The 16,407-nt window shown below is 44.6% G+C and overlaps 1 protein-coding gene and 1 long non-coding RNA gene across 2 annotated transcripts in view; one reads left to right on the top strand and one right to left on the bottom strand.

Annotated features, from left to right (window-relative positions):
- Positions 1–5,310: 5,310 nt before the first annotated feature.
- LOC143820394 (uncharacterized) lies at positions 5,311–11,268 on the bottom strand. The gene is made up of 3 exons (XR_013225332.1): positions 10,064–11,268; positions 9,652–9,818; positions 5,311–7,492 (listed from the first exon to the last, which is right to left on the bottom strand). It is a non-coding gene; the product is annotated as an uncharacterized LOC143820394 (long non-coding RNA).
- Positions 6,036–16,407, top strand: part of MLLT10 (MLLT10 histone lysine methyltransferase DOT1L cofactor) — a 119,763-nt gene continuing 109,391 nt past the window's right edge. Inside the window, exon 1 of the mRNA XM_077303167.1 lies at positions 6,036–6,168. The gene's annotated coding sequence lies outside the window, so the exon portion shown is untranslated. The remainder of the gene's footprint in view (positions 6,169–16,407) is intronic.

The following is a 16,407-nucleotide window of genomic DNA, read 5'->3' as shown; positions in this document are numbered from 1 at the left end:
CCTCCAACTTTCACTCCTCCCTAGTGACCTCCGCACAATTTTGCCCCCTTGGGCAGAAGGGGGGAATATTTTCCTCCCCAAACCCTTGCATGATTTAGCCAAGCAAGGTAACCTTGCTAAAGACATGTTAGTTCTGTTTGGTGAAAAGCTGCCACCGTCCCCAGGCAATGAACTGGCAGAGTCTCCAAGACACAGAATTAAGAAGGAAGTCCATTTGGCTCCCACTGTCCAGGCGGGGGGGGGAGGGTCCACGTTCTTCCATTCGGCTGCATTGCGTGGATGGAGGTGTTAACCGATTTTCAGCTGAAGTTGTATCTTCAAGAAGAAGCCTCCTTGTCCTCCAGAGGCTCCTGGCAAGTGCCAAGATGCAGGGGACCTCTGAGCTCCAGGAAAAGGCTGGGATTCCTCAGAGGAAGAAAGGGAAGGTGAGCGCCAAGGAAGGGATCTCGTCTGATCCAAGAGTTCCACGCCCCTCGGCCCCCACGGGCGCAGAAAGAGAAAGAAAAGAATTTTTTTCGGGTGTTTGCGTATGGCTAGGTAAAATGCTCACCTCCTACACCGCCACCTTCCTCCAAACACACACTTTCCCAGGAATTATCCCTGATAATTGGGGTGGTGGTGGTGGGGGAGCACCCGGACACCCAGAAAGCCCGCTGAATCAACTCTAACAGCAAAGGTTAGGCTTCGAAAAGTAAGCTGTGCTGTTGCACATAGTGCCCACCTATAACAGGCTCTCCCTCTCCTGCCTCACATATGCCTCCTCTCTGCCCATATCCCTTCAGAGGAGACAGGAGGAAAAGGGAGAGCCTGGGCTGGAGTCGCGTGATGTTACAGTCAAGGCAGTGGCGAACAATGAATGCCGCCTCCTCCTCCTCCTCCTCCTCCCAGCCCTCGTGGAGCTTCGCATCTGGATGGCTTCGCCGGCTTTCCCTCTCCCCCCTGGCACAGGAGACCTGGCCTCTGATTCTGACGCTGCTGCTAGAGAAGTTCTGAGGACAAACGGCTGCTTAGTGGGACAGAGAGAGAGAAGTTAAGAGATAAGGTCCTTTGAAAATCTCCCCCTCTGCCCCTCCCCCCTCTCTCTCTGGCACACACACCTCACCCCTGTTTCCAGGAGAGCAGCGGGATCCCTGCCCTGGCTGCTTATCACCCTTGAATAGAGATGGTGGGATTCCTGCCTGCCTGCCTGATCCACAAGGCCATGAAGCCTTGGATCCAGCCCTCCTTCGCGAAGTCAAGAGACTAAAAGCAGGCTAAATCGAGTTCCCGATGCGGTGTGAGAAACCTCCGAAGCCTCCGAAGCATTTACTCTTTCGGCCTCTCCTAGCTTTGACCAGATATAGCCCAGTTCCTCACTTTAGGTTCTTTGTCAATAGGCACTGCAGAATCAACAGCCCCCTTGCTCTGTCTCTAGCCCTTTCAGTGCAGGGCTGACTCTCAAGTAAATGGGCGGTGGGGATTCCGGCCTCTTCTTTCCCTTTCGCGCCCACCCACACAAGGACTACAGTAGTCTTAGCCTCTTTGGTCAGCGGCTGCAGTTTTGTTTCCTTGCTTTATTCTCTCGAGGTTAAAAGCAGAAAGCCTTGATTTCCACCCGGGGCCAAGGGGAAGTATTCGCTTTCTTGATATCAGTCTTCACGGTTACAATATGGGGGAGGGGCAAGCTAAGACGATGGATGGATCTCAAGGAAATGGGCTGTGCACAAGTGTAAAACACGTTCAAAGAGTCTCGCAGGGAGTTATGAATCTTTCACCAAATTGCTCTGCAGTCTTTTGTCTCTTGAAACTTCCTCATCTGGATGGAGAGGAAGGCGTAAAGGAGAGAGGGACCCTGCTTGTTTCCTTGTGGCCATCAGCCTTATTTGCTTGTCGTGGATCTTCCTTGGGTGCATTCGGGAGCCAGTGCAGAACAAAACTCAAGGAGCTCCCCAGCCTCCTCAAGTAAGGAGACTGGCCCAAAGATTCCCCTGCGTTCTACAGGGGCTTGCGATCAATAGCAAGCAATGTTTATTGCTTAAATTATGAACAGGAAAGCTGGAGGGGGAAACAAAAGATGAGGGGGATGAAATTAGGGTGTCGCTCCAACTTATGCAAGTAGATACCGTCTCCCGGCATGAACAACAGAGACGGGCTGCACCCATAAAGGAAAAGCAGTGCCATGGGCATATAGTCAAGCAGTCCGATCCATGAGGCAATTCACATCCTCTGTTTAGAATTCAGGGCAAAGTACATTGCAATCCTAATGACACTTTCTTGAGAGCAAACCTCGTTGAATATGTGAGCACACCTTCTTAGGACTGTAGTGTGAGTGGAGCAGCCTAGCATTCCCTTTTGTGGGGAGGAACCTCACCGAAAATCACTTTGAAGATCCTGAGGTGTTCAGGCTGTGATCTTAAACAGTTTGCAGAGAGGGGATCCTTCTGGGTTCCAGATAGGCGAGTAAATCAATGGGAATAACAAGCAGCACGTCTTGGAGCCCCATGGCCTTGTGAGTCCTGCTGAAAGCCCCGGGACTCGCAAAGCCCCGAGAGTTCGCCTGCCGCCTGCCTTGCCAGGAGAATGTCTCAGTTGCCGATAGATTCACAAACCAATGAAAACAGAGCGGAGGACCTTCACCCTGGCCTGAAATCCTTTCACAACCAGCTTCTCCCAACAGGACAGTACTGAATGCAAACTGGTTTGGAAGGCACCGATTTCAAAAGGACCCAGTGGGTTTCCCTTCCAGTTGTCTATATTCATACATGCCAGAGTCCCCTTGAAATTAAAGAAGCTAATTTGGAATTGGTGCACAGTCTTTGTTCCCACACAGGGTTTTTACTGGGATGCGGATGAATGCTCTTCCCTAGACTCCCCCCCCCCACACCTACCAACTCACATGCAGAATATCAGTCAAATGTGCTCTTTTTTTCCCCCATGCAGAATCTACAGTGTGTAAATCTACACGCTTTCCCCAGGTAGGATTTCTTTCCTTTAGATGATATTTCAGTCTGAAGCTGTCTCAGACCAGGACAAAACCTCATTAGAAAATAACGACGAAAATTAATATTCCTCTCCCATCACTGTAAACCTATTCCCATTGATCTCACATTGCAAGAAGGTTGTTGCTCTTTCTTTCTTTCTTTCTTTCTCTCTCTCTCTCTCTCTCTCTCTCTCTCTCTCTCTCTCTCTCTCTCTCTCTCTCTCTCTCTCATCTTGCAGCATGAAAAATACGTATCTAAAATATCCTTGAGAAAGGGGCATGGCTGGGTGTGTGGAAGAGCAGGGTGGCAGTGGTCTGCATAGGAAAACGCCCTCTTACGTTGTGCTTTGATATATTTTCATTGTATTATCATGATGATGTTTAAACAGCTCTGCAATCTAGGTTGACCTCTTCTTTCTGGGGCAAGTCACTCAGAGCACCATTTACAGCCTTTTAAAGGTTTACTTGTGAAATGCAGCTACACTTGGAGCCTCTGTTTCACCAACTCCTCCAATTCTCTCCATCCTTTTCACAGTGCCCTAGCTACCTTCTGGTTATCTTCTTTATTATTACCTGTTTCCACTTGGCCTGTCTTCATCTTCCAAGGTTAGCCTGATGATAAACAATGGTCTGTATTTCGCCTTCCAGAAGTAGAAACATATCATTTTCCAATTTAAAATAGATGTTCTCCATTTGCACTCTGGCTGTAGATATCTTACTCTATAACATACCCAAAGTAGTTACAAAGAGGGGGAGGGGTTTGGAGAATAGGACAAAGAGGCCAGAGTCCCTTCCTCATTATTCAAATTCAATCAAATGAGATATTTTAAAAAGTAAAGGAAAACATGGCCACCTTTTCAAGTACAGCAGTACTCAGAACATTTCTCAGACACCCAAAAACCAGTAACTGAACTCCTAGAACACATAGCACTAGGCCTCTGAGTTGTTCCTTTGTAAACAAAGCAACAATTTATACTGCTGTTAAGGGCTTTCCCCCCTTCCCAAGCTAATTTTTCTCACACGGATGTATCTTCTAGCTATATAATTTTTTTAAGATGGGTTTTTTTTCCTTAAAATTTTCCCTCCCCCCCAAACCTTACTCAACATTGTTGTTTTTAAACCTCACTTTTTAAAGAGGAGGTTTTTTGGGACACAAACTGCCTGCCATGTTGCCTACTGACCCATAATCAAAATGCAGTGACCTTCTACCCTTTTCCTGCCCCTTGACCCATCCAGAATTCAATGCAGCCTTTATAAATTTGCAAATCCTTGGACGTAAAGGGGATTTGGGGAGGCTTTGTTCTGCGAGGGTCCTCAAAGTGTGCATTTTTAATTAGACGCAAAGGTGCAGCAAACAAAGGCAGAAGAACATGACTGCGCTGCTTAGGTACAGGTGGGTAACTGCTTAAACCAGAGTGCAAAAGATATTGTTCAAAACAAACAAACAAACCAACAAAGCTATCCTAACATACAGCAGAGAACAGTGTGCAAAGCTCCCCCTCCAATGGATGCAAGCAGCAAAAAGGCAATTGCAAACATAGGCGATCCAAAGGTTATAGATTGCACCAAATTAGCAATGTGGTACAAATCACTTTCATGACGTCAGGAATGGTCAGGCCACAGTCTTTCAACGTTCCTCATCCCCAAGGACTGTGGGGATCCTGATGACCTGAGGAGGGGGGAGGGGAGAGAGAGATTTGATCTGAAGCTACAGGCACTTTCCCTTATCTCTCTCGCTATCAGCCAGTTTAAAGGACACCATAATTACCATTGCGATAAAAGCAAGACAATGCCTGCCTATTTGGCTGAATAAATAAGGAATGTTTACAACTCTAGAATGTTTCAATGGCAATTAAAGGCTGGCAAAGAAAACCCTCTACGTTTCCCCTCTGACTTATTTCCCCGGTGTTGTTGTTTTTTTTAATTAGAATCTTTGGTAAGGAACAGACGCCATTGAGAATGTTGGCAAGAGGAAATGGAGAACTTGGGGGGGGGGGGGCTTACAGGAAAGACACCAACTTCAAACGTCAACAATATTCCTTCATTTAGGGTGGGGTTTTTTTTTGGTTCGTTTGTTTTATTTCTCCCACAGCACGTGTGCACAGATTTAACCAGGGGGAGGGGAGCAACTCTCATGGTTAGTCACTAAACAGACTGGGGGATAATGAAATGGGTGGGTGGGTGGGTGGGTGGGTGGCAGGCCAGTCCTGATCTGGTTTCAACCCACAACCAGAATTAAGGGATGCCTCAGAACTCTCAGAGGGTGTCGGCTGGTAATCAGTGCCTTCCTTCAGTGAATCTGGGTGCCCTGGAAACCAAAGGCGGCTGAAAATCTATCCCATTTGCTAAAACACAAGGATCAATTCAAATACCCATTGTATCAGCAAAGCTCACAGCCATCAGATTAAAGCGAGGTTTGGGGCACCGCTGCCTGCAAAGCTGAGCATTAATGAGCCAGTGGCATGAAAGGAAGCAGAAAACAGGCTTGTTTCAACATTACATTCTGAGACCAAACCCAAGCCAACACCAATAATTCGCAGAGACCACAGAACCCCCCCTTGAAAACTCTGCTCCTCCCCCTGCTACATTTCTTCAGGCTAACACCATCACGTAAGCTTCCCACTGGGCTTTTCTACAACCAGCTCACTTGTTTTTATTTCGTGATCCAAAACTTTCCCCCCTCTCAGGTGGGTTAAAACAGAAGGGTGGTGGATTTCAAACCCCCAGTGGCTTGTATTTTAACACGTTGCTCTTGAGGAAATACCATGGCGCAAACTTCTCCTTTTTTTCTTTTTCTCCAAATTAAATTACTAAGAAAGAGTTCCTTATTTTCTTAAAGCAATAGGGGCAAACAGTGTTGCAAAAAAAGAAAGACCAAAAAAAAAAAAAAAACCCCTCTGAGCGTCTGCCGTTGCTCGCTGGCTAGTTGCAGGTCCCCCTTCCCTTTTGAAAGTTTAGACCTTCAATACCCTCAATTCTACTGGCAGAATTAGGATGGCCTTGGAGGGTCCTAAACGTGACCATTCACTTAGGCGGGGGGCTACAGCTTGCAACAACGTGCTCGGCAACTTAATCTTGCACCCAAAAGGGCAGGGAGCGCAAAAGAATGGAACCGAAACTCTCCCAGCATTTCTAGTCGCTTTCCAAGGTGGATTGTGTATTTTGCAGTCGATGGGAACGTCTGGATTTCACAGCAAAAAGGAGAGAAGGTAAGGGTTTATTCTCCTAGCCGCTAGTTCATGGGAGACAATGAAAGAACAAAGGGAACCACTTCTCCTTGGGTCTACATTTCTTCCTCCATTTCCCCGGAGAAGAAAGCACCAGAGGGGGATGGGGGAAGGGAGGAGGAGAGAACTCGAGCAACTTTCTGTTTTTATAAAACGGGTAACCAGCAGCAGATTTGAGAAATGGGGAAAGGGCGCGCCGATTTGAAACCAACCAACCCGGCTGCTCGCTGCCCAAAGCGTGGCAGCTCATCCCAAAGTTGCAAATGTGAGACGCTGCCTCCAACGCCTCGGACGTGACCAAAGTATCGCCACGCTCCCTTCCTCAAACGCTGGCTCCAGTTGGGACCTCGAGTTTTTCGGGGCTCAGCCGGGACTGAGGAAGCCGCGCCAAGCCGGAGAGAGCGAGGCTGCCGCGGATCTCGGCAGGGGAAGAAACTTCCCCGCGATTCCTTGCAGCTCGAGCCCCTGGTGGAGGAGCAAAGCGGGACGGGGTGGACCGGGTGTGCTTGTGGTGCGGTGGGGGACTTCGGAACGCAGTTCGGCAGCTTTTTAAACCGCGGCCCTGGACGTGGTTGCGGGCTAAAAAGTCTTCTCCCCACCCCTCCCTCCCGGGAAACCTCAGTTCGTTGAGAGAGTCTCGTCCCGAAACCAGGAGCCGGTTTGCAATGCTTCCTGTCGCCGCTGCAGCAGCAGCCTTGGAGAGGAGGGGAAGAGAGGAGCCCAACTCCATGTTTATAGCCCTCCTGCTCCGCTGCATTGTCCGGGAGCAGCAGGGGGAGGAGAATGAGACTGCCTGGCGGCCCCCAACTTTTGGTTAGGCAAATGCACTGCATTACATGGCTGCCTGGCAGCGGCCACTCCGCTCCCCCCCCCCCCCGAAGGGAGGGAGGCGCTGAAAAGGAGCCGCGCGGAAAGCGCTGCAGCAAACCACCAACAGCACCGCGGCTGAGCCTGGGGCTCCTGTCTGGGATTCTTCCATTCATTCATCCGGGCGCGGAGGGCGGGGCCTCCAGGCCGCTGACCTTTCACCTCCTGCCTCCTCGCCTTCTCCCTCCCCCCCGCCCCGCGTTTCCTTTTACCGCTCGGCCACTTGCTTACCCACAACCCACCGCGCCGGGCGCGCTCGTGCCGAGCTCGAGCCTCTCGTAATCGCCCCTCTCGACCCCGCCCACTTCGCCTCTCCCCCCAGCGCGGCTCCCCGGCTCAAGGCAAAGCAGGACTTTTCAGGGGATGCAGTTCTCTGCACCGACGCTGGGGGCAGCCACTCACAAGCGCGGCGCTGCTCGGCAACCCGGGGCGAAGAACCCTAGGAAGAAATATAATAATGATAACAATAACAGCAACAACAGCCACAATAATATCATCATTCTCCGGTGACAACAGTCCCATGCATAGCTTGATTGTCCCGTTTATTCTGGTGGGGCTAATTTTCAACTCATGTATTCAAGATTGGGGGCTGCTGTCGGCATTAATTACACGTAATTATTAATGACAATTTCTGACCACAATAATTTGAGCACAACTAAAGCTTGTCATAAATCAGGATTGTTAACCAAAAACAATGGTTAGAACGGATGAAGAAGGAAGGAGGTTCCTAAAACGGCAAGCGATTTTGCAGGAGAGGAGCTTTTTATTCCAAATTCCTCTACCGATATCAGGGAAAATGAAGTGGAAGGGTATTGTAGTGGGGAATTATTTCTATTATGATGAGTCACGGCACTTCCTACTCAGCATTTCACAGACGTCAGTCATCCTGCCTTCCCCAGTTTCCCCAGAGCCAAGCTTTGAAGCTAAAGGTTCAGAATTCTTTGTTTCTGCTTTTTCTTCCTGACTGTGGTGTGGGGGGAGGGGGGCAACCGGCAAAAACAGGTCAGTGGGTTACTTGCTTCCTCATCCTTTAGCTCTTAGTAATTTTCTTTCCCCGCCCCCACAAAATTACACCCCCTTCCCCCCAGTCCCTTATTTTAAAGAAAAAATATTTTTATTGGACATAGAGCAAGAGATTCAATACTGAGGATAATTTGCAATGTACATGTTCATCTACAGGCATGTGTAGGGACCAAGATCTGAAATGGCCTTTGACTTTTCAATCGGACTTTTCCTCCAGGGAAGGCTAAGAACTCACAACTTCTCTGGATATTTCAAAGCAAAGGATGATTTTTCATAACTTAGCTAATGTTGCAGCTGCCCGGTTCTGACTGTGCATCTCTTTAGAGTTTAGGGCATAGCGCAGAGCTCTCATATACACGTGCGGAGAGCACAGCATCTAGAATATCTTCAGGTCACTGCCTGATTTCCCCCCCTTTTTTTAAAAAAGTATTTCTAGCCTGGGAGATCAGGACAAGACCAAAGGTAACAGCAGAACCAGTTTGAGTTCTCAGAGGTCCTTGTTTGGAGAGGGTGGGAAAGAAAGGAGTTAGAGGAAGGGATGTTTCAGACAGCATCCTAATCTTGGCTTTCAGAAAAAGAGACTAAAACAAGGAAAATCCACTGCATAAAGGCAGAGAAAACCCCAAATTACAGTTGCAGGAGATATTGTCCTGGAACTAAAAAAAGCTGTTGTAGTATTGCCACAAATTGTATCACCAAATGGCTGGCTTAAAAAATTCTTGCTGGCAATATAATCGATACAAACACATCCTGCAGATGGGCGGGGGAACAGCTCTTTGTCACCCTTAATAAAATGGAATAAAAGCCCAACATTCCGTGGATGGCCAAATCCAGATCAAGGCTTTTGTGTTGGATGCTCATGTCCACTTCCATGGGGTGGCAGGGAAATCTGGTGCTGCCTGTTGTCTGTTGAATGTGACTGACAAGTGTTTTTAAACCAAAGGAAAAGGGCCTTCCCATTCAAATGTTCCATTTCAACTGGTTAGTAAATCTGATTGCTACCAGAATCTGTAATCAGTGATTTTATCAGAAACAAAGAATCCAGTTTTGATATTATTAACTGGTTTGTTCAAATATTACATATTAAGCTGAACTTTTATTTATTGGAGAATGTTTAAGTGGTTGCATCCTTCCACACAACATCCTACTTTGGCATCAGAATATTTCAATCTGGATACTAATCAAGGCAAAAGATTTGGGTTTAAATCTATGTTCTGTTTCAAAGTGCATTACTTGGGAGTAAATGCCATGAAATTACTTGCACTTGAAAGCATTTACAATATGAATGTAAGACATCTCACCATCTACTCTCTCTGAATCATATTGTTGGACTACTCAAGAGGAAAAGGGGGTTACTAACAGTGCAGTACTAAACACAAGAAACCCTGTGCTGTGTTTTGGACACCATGACAATGTAATTCTTTATAGAGATATTCTAGGGTTACTTCCGTCTGCCCACAGAAATCAATGCTTCAGACTGTGGTCTTCTGGGCCTCATTTGGAAGTAGACACCAACACAGTTGGAGAGCTATTGCTACTTAAATGTTTCTAGGACTGAGTAATCAGACTACTAACCCGCTGAAATCCATCTGTTTAAGACGGAAGTTTTATGAATATTTTCTTCCGCTTTCCAAGCAGTGCAGAACTTCCTCATAACTGGGTTGTGCTATAGGTTTCTGTTTTAAGTATTTCCAGTTTCCCTTAATTCACATCTCTCATTTTCCACATTCCACATTTTGGCCCTGCCAACACAGATTACAAACCAACTGTCAGATAGTTAAGAAAAAGAAGATACAAAATGCATTTGAATATTTGAAACAGGTACAAGACAATTAAAAGCATATTAAAAGTAACACTTCCTGTTACTACAATAATTTATTTTTAAATTGTGGTTTGTGCGCAGGGGGTGAAGGAGGTAATGAGTTTATGAATGTTGAAACAGAAAAAGTGTTTGCAATACAATAATGTGGAAAGCATCGTTCCTCACCTTCTCCAAAATATAGAACCAAGCCAAATTGTTGTATCTTCTGGTTGATGTTTAAACGATAAACTGAATTTGTTTGAGTCTAAAGAGTTGGCTGGAAACTGAAAGGCTTATATTTCACCCAGTTCAGGAATCAAAAATAACTGAGGGCTTAAAACCCTATTTTGTACAATTTACTTCTGAGCAAACGTGCCAAGGCTCCCTCTAAGGTGGGTTGCTGGTTTGGCCTGGCCAGGATTTTGCTGCTTGGGGTTAGATGAAGCTGAGGAGGCTCCAGGGACAGAGACCTGTCACCTTTTGATCGATCGCCTGTCCCATCCGCTAGCATTGCACCTCTGTGCCCAGTGGCTGGTTTGGTTTTGGTTCGGAGGCTCCGGGGAAGAAGAGCTGCGTGGTAACGTCTGAAAGGGAGAACGTAAAGGGCCAACTTTTCCTCTGGGCAGTGCTAGAGCTAGAGGAGGAAATATAATAATAAAAAGCAGGACCGGGGCCAGCTGGCGGGGCAGTGGCAGCAAAGGGATTTTGCACGGGAGCCTCCGCGGGTCGGCCTAATTGGAACCCCGGACCTCGGACGGGAGACGAGGAGCGGCGCTGGCGGGCAGCCAAGCCAATAATCCTCCGCCTCCCTCCCTGCTCCGAGCCCTCTGCATTGTGCTTGATGAGAGAGGTTGAGGGTGAGCAGGTGAAAGAATGAATTTGTGGGTGTCGCTTACAAAATGAGAGTCAATTGAGAGGCCTGCTTGAGGAGGACTAAGCCGGCTGGCGGGAGGGCTCAGAAGAAGCTGCTCCGCGGCGAGGCCAAGCCGGGCCGGGCCTAGTGAGCCAGGCAGGCAGGCAGGCAGGCGGGAGGGCCGTCCTTCCGTCCATCCAGTCAGTCGGCCTGCCTGCCTGCCTGCCTGCCGCTCAAGGAGGGCCGGGCCCAGGAAGGGAGCCAGGAGGGGACGCCGAGAGCGCAAAGGGAGATGGGAGGGCGCCTGACGAGAGCGGAGGAAGGAGGAAAAAAGGGGGCCGCGGGCGGGGAGAGGGAGGCTGGGAGGCTGAGAGACGCGGGCGGGGAGCGGAGGCCTCAGTCAGGCAGGAAGTGCCGTTGCAAGGAAGGTGGCGGCTCTGCGGGCGGCTGAGGAGAGGGAAGGGAGCGCAGCCCCGGCTCCCCTGCCTCCTCCACTCTTCGCGGGGAAGCCGGTGGATGCCGCCGCCGCCTTCGCGCCTTTTAGGCAGGAAGCCTCGCTTTGGCGCGACGCTGAGGGGAGCCGGGCGGGCTTTTCCCTCAGAGTAAACTTTTCGAGCTAGACGCTTCCCCCAAGCCGAAGCGCGGCGGGGGGAAATGGCGCGAATTGGCGTGCTCTGTTGCCCGTCCCGGCCTCCCCTCAGCCGCTGGGGAAGGAGGAGAAGGCAGCGGGCTTGTTTGTTTTCACCCGAGGGAAGGGGCTCCAGTGGGCTGCGGGAAGTGGAGACCTCACCAGGGAGAGCCTTGGGTTGATTCAAAGGGGAACATCTGTGCGTGGGGATGGCGGAGGTGGGTTTTTAGAGCGGGGTTTTCGAGGGAGGAGGGAAATCCCGTCAGGAAGGGAATGGGGGGGACGGACGGACGACGACAAAGACTAAATGCTGAACTGATTAAATTTACTAAATAAGGGTTTGAAAGAGGGTGATGGCGGCGAAGAACGCGAGTGTAATTTCTCAAAATGGAGAAAGTTTTGTCTTGATCTTTTCAAATGCTCTCGGGGAAAATTTAGTTACGGGTGAAAGGGTCTGTTCGGCTTGAAAAGTGGGGCTCCCCTCCAAAAACACAAAGAATGGCTCTTTGTCCTCTACAAACTTGAAATGTAAAAAACTATTTCTCAACTATCTGCTTGGGTTTTGGTGATTTAAAAAAAAAAATCGCAGGGAAAATATATGTATTCCCTTGAACTGAGGAAACGTTTCCCACAAGTTGATTTGCAGCACAGTTGATTTGTTTTTGAAAAAAGGGAATTGAAGTGCGGGGGTGGGCGAAGGTTGTTGGGGATCAGCTTCATTACAAGGGGGGGGGGTGGAGAGGAACAGCAGTTACATTTTTCAGAAAGGATAAAAATGTATTACTTTGAAACAGATTTTTGCATAAATGCTTTCTAGGGGGAAAGTATTCATGGTTCGCTTCACAGAGCTTGAAGGTATTTTAAAATACAGATTAATCTCTAAATACTGTATTTCCATCTGTTGAGGGGGGTAAAAAGTAAAGCTTTTTACTTGCGTTGTGAACTGCAGCATTAGTAAGCTCCATGTATCGGAAACCATTTGGTAGCCAGCCCGGATGCTGTGTTTATACCGACATTTAAAAAAAATCCTTTTTTTTCTTTGTCAACTTGCTATGTGTAGAGCATTTCAGACAGAAGACAATGGTACATTTGAGCAATGTACATCAAAAATGTTTTTGATTGGCAATGCAAATATTTAAAAGAATTAGAGAAGAATTAAAAGAATATTTAAAAGAACCCTAATTCTTTTACTTTCTGCTTACTTTCTGCCTTGATTATCATACATACTTATTTATCACCCACTCCATCACTTTTATGCATGTGCCTCTGAAGAAAGGAATTCAAAGGTACATTGTTGTTGTTTTTTAAGTGGACCTACACAGGAGGGTTTAAAAATATAGATAGTGGAAGAAAAATGTTTGAAACAAGAAAACCACGCTGTGTGTTTTTTGTCTACATCTATGTATTATGGGCAGTAATGGTATACGATCCCCAATATTCCTTCTTCTCTAATAGGTCAGTGTTGTGTGTTTTTTTTAATGAGAAGAGCACGATGCTAAAAAAAAAAAATCACATTCTGACTCTGGTGTGCCACAGTGAGACTGACAAAAAGTGATCCAAGGCTTGTGCCCTTAATTCGCTTGGAATGTTAAGCTTCCCAAGATACTCCCTGCCTATGCTATCGTGTTAATTTTTTTTGTACATTTGTAGGTGGTTTTTAATAGTTAAAACCAGTACAGGGCAGCAACAGTGCCTATGTGTTCGTAATGGGATGGGAATAACACGTTGGAAAAAGTTCTTTTTTTAAAGATTACATTTGGTAGCTGCTTTTATGGACACAGTATAACTAATTAACATATTATGGGGCGTGTTTTTGAGATTGGGAGGTAGCGGCCCCTTGCTTGAAGAGAAAACTTTACATACAGCCAATAATGATTCTGCCCAAGTGAGGCTAATCTAAGTTAATATAATCAATATCAACTGCAACTAGGCCTCCTCCATGGCAAGCTACTTTCACCTCCAAGCAAAAGTGATATTTATTTTTCCTATGCACATTTTAACTGTTTACAAATGAATTATTAAGGCACAGACTGGAATAATTGTGTATTTCAGATGCTTGATTGCCAAAGAAACACCTTTCTTTACAGAAAAACACACACACTACCCACCACTCTCTAACTAAAAAAGAGGAAATACAACTTGGGCTGTTGACAAAAATATGTAGCAATACAAACTTTGGCTTTTGTGCACAAAATGTACGCAGATATTTCAAGTTTTGTTTTGGGGGGAGGGGAAGTTACTGTCTATAACATATAAAATTTGTATTAGCTTTTCCCCAAAAGTGCATTAAAGTTACAGTTAAACCTAAATCCTAAAATTAAATAACCCAGTTTTTTCTCTTCCAAGGATTAGCACAGTCTTAGTATTAAATATGACTTGTCAAAATTTGTTTCATGTTTTTATAATATATAGTCCATTTAATATAAACTGGGTAGCATATTTTAATAACATTATGAATTAGTTCATCAGTGTAAAGGAATGTTAACTCACTGCTTAAAAATAAATCCTCACAACAAATTCTTTATAATTTTTAATTTGAGGTTTTGGATACAAGAAAAGCCTTTATTTCATGTTTACAGTAAATCTCAGACTGGAATTAACAATTAAATAGCAGCATTACTGTAACACAAGCGGTACTTGAAAAACAACTATATCATCCATTGATGTTGCTAGTTAAATGGCATTTTTCAAAAGCTGCCTGGATGCTTTAAAAATAACTTCCCAGTAAAATTAATACTTTTAAAATGTAGACTTTAAGGGAGATTCAAACAATATTTTGAACAGTCAAACCCATACTGCCTCCGGGGAGGGCGGTATATAAATATAATAAATAAATAAATAAAATACATACAAGTTGTAAGCTGTGTAAATACGAAGTATTCCTGATTTGTATGTATATGAACAGCAAAAGAAAGAACTATTTTAATTGGTGGTATTTTAATCAGGAATCTTAAATACACACTTACTTAGGAAACTAAGCTCCACGGAAGTAAATTAGAAAGTCAACTTCTTTGGGACTAAGGTACTGAACACATGAACAGGAACTTCATGGTGTATGCATATGTGCACATGCACAATCATATAGTGTGGGTTAACAGGCTATATATCTCATAAGTGGGCATGGATAGGAATAGCCAGACTAATAGAATCTAAGCCAATATAGCATTTAAAACACATTAATGTGCATGGGTCAAAACACAAGTGTCGCACACACTTCACATTGTGTGGACTGGCTATTATGCTTTCATTCCCAGGATTAAGCAAACAACATCATTAACATTTATTTTGATTAATACTAGCTCCCAAGTTCAGCAGACTCATAAAAAAGGCAACAGAAATGTGATTATTTTAAATAAATTAAATATGAGCTTTCATACTTGCAACAAACAAACACTTGTATTTCTCGAAATATCCTTGTGCATACTTTCTTGCACATCATAGCTCTTTGCAACCAGGTAAGGAATGAATAAGCAACACAGATTCAATTATAAAAATCATGACAAAAGTTGTTAAGAATGGCCTTCAGGCAAACATTTATTCCCACCCCTAGCTCCTCCAAAACAAACAGCCCTGACATGACTCTTCTATTCCTCTTCACCCCTGCTAATTATTTTCAACATAGCAGGGGAAAGGGATGTTTATTCAAAGGGTTTATTTCTGATTTATCTCAAATATATATTTAAAAATTGCACCTGATTTAATTGATAGTACTTTTCTGACAAAGATATGATCACACAATACAGGATGTGTTTCCGATTCTGGTTTTAAGAATAATTACTAGCATAATTTAAAGGAAATAAATAGTTGCTTGGGTAATTACAATTTTAAGGAGATACTAGTTTAAATTGTAAGACTGAAGTGATACAGGAAGCCAAAAGTTCTGAAAACAGTTTTTCTAGGCATATTTCATTTTAGTATTTAAATTAGTAAATGTTTTCAGCTATGTTTTAAATAGCTTTGCTATTTTGCCATTATTGTTCCCACTGAAAATGAAGGTAAATAAAACAAAACATTTAAAGTTAAGCATTGCAAAAACATGTATATATTATCTTAGGAGCTGAGTGAATTTTTAGCTATTCTATAGGTTGGTTTAATTAAAATAAACACTTAACAATTTTGAAGTGCAAGATAATTCTCAATCACTGCTTTCTTTCCTGTTCTAATTATAATATTCCTAAACATGTATTTGCATAAAGCCTGGCATAAACTGTGGTTCTTCAAAAAAATCCCCATATCCTATAGGCCTTTACAATGGCTACATTAATAAATACATCCCAACTCTAAACATTAAACTTTAAGTAATTTTCATTGATTTCAGTCAAACTGGCTTTCAAGTAGTGTGTTTAGGAATGGGATGTAAAAGGTTTTCTGCACTTCCATATCATATGGATGTTAATGGGATACTATGTGTAGTACATTGTTGTGAGGCCATTCTCTTCCTCTTTTGCATTTCAATGGTTCCTTCCAAATGCATTGTTTTACAAAACCACCAAGAGGCTATCTACATTTTGTCAAGTTTTCTGCAATGCTCTAAAGTAGACATCATGGACTGTTTTTCAATTCATGTATTTTAATTTCATCAACTGAACAAAAACTAAAAATAGGACATCGAAAACAAATTCAATGGAATAGCAGCTTGCAGCTTGATGGAATATTTGTAAAAATGAAGTTTTAGAGTTGCAATCATGTTTATATGCAGCGAAGAACTCCCTATAATGCAGCTTTGCTTCACTCACACATAGGCGTTTGACAACATTCTAATATTTATTTTTGACAGCACTTGTATGAGCTACAATTAACATTGTTTTACACTTCAGGAAGGAACAAATTTTAATTTAAGACATAGAAACGTGAACTATGGCAACTTTAAAAATACAATCTATACAAAATTTGTTAGCAGCAAATGTGTGGACTGTTTGCAAATTGGAAGGAAACAGACTGCAATTGTATTGCAATATACATTTACCCAGGATATCACTCCCATTTCCTTGACCACTGCATAGTTAATAAGAGTGGAACCTTAACCATGCTAAATGTCTAGGAATGTAG

This window comes from Paroedura picta, chromosome 11 (genome assembly GCF_049243985.1).
Source record: "Paroedura picta isolate Pp20150507F chromosome 11, Ppicta_v3.0, whole genome shotgun sequence".
NCBI lineage: Eukaryota > Metazoa > Chordata > Lepidosauria > Squamata > Gekkonidae > Paroedura > Paroedura picta.
The sequence above is the reverse complement of the archived record's forward strand: the minus strand, read 5'-3'. Positions and strand labels throughout refer to the sequence as shown.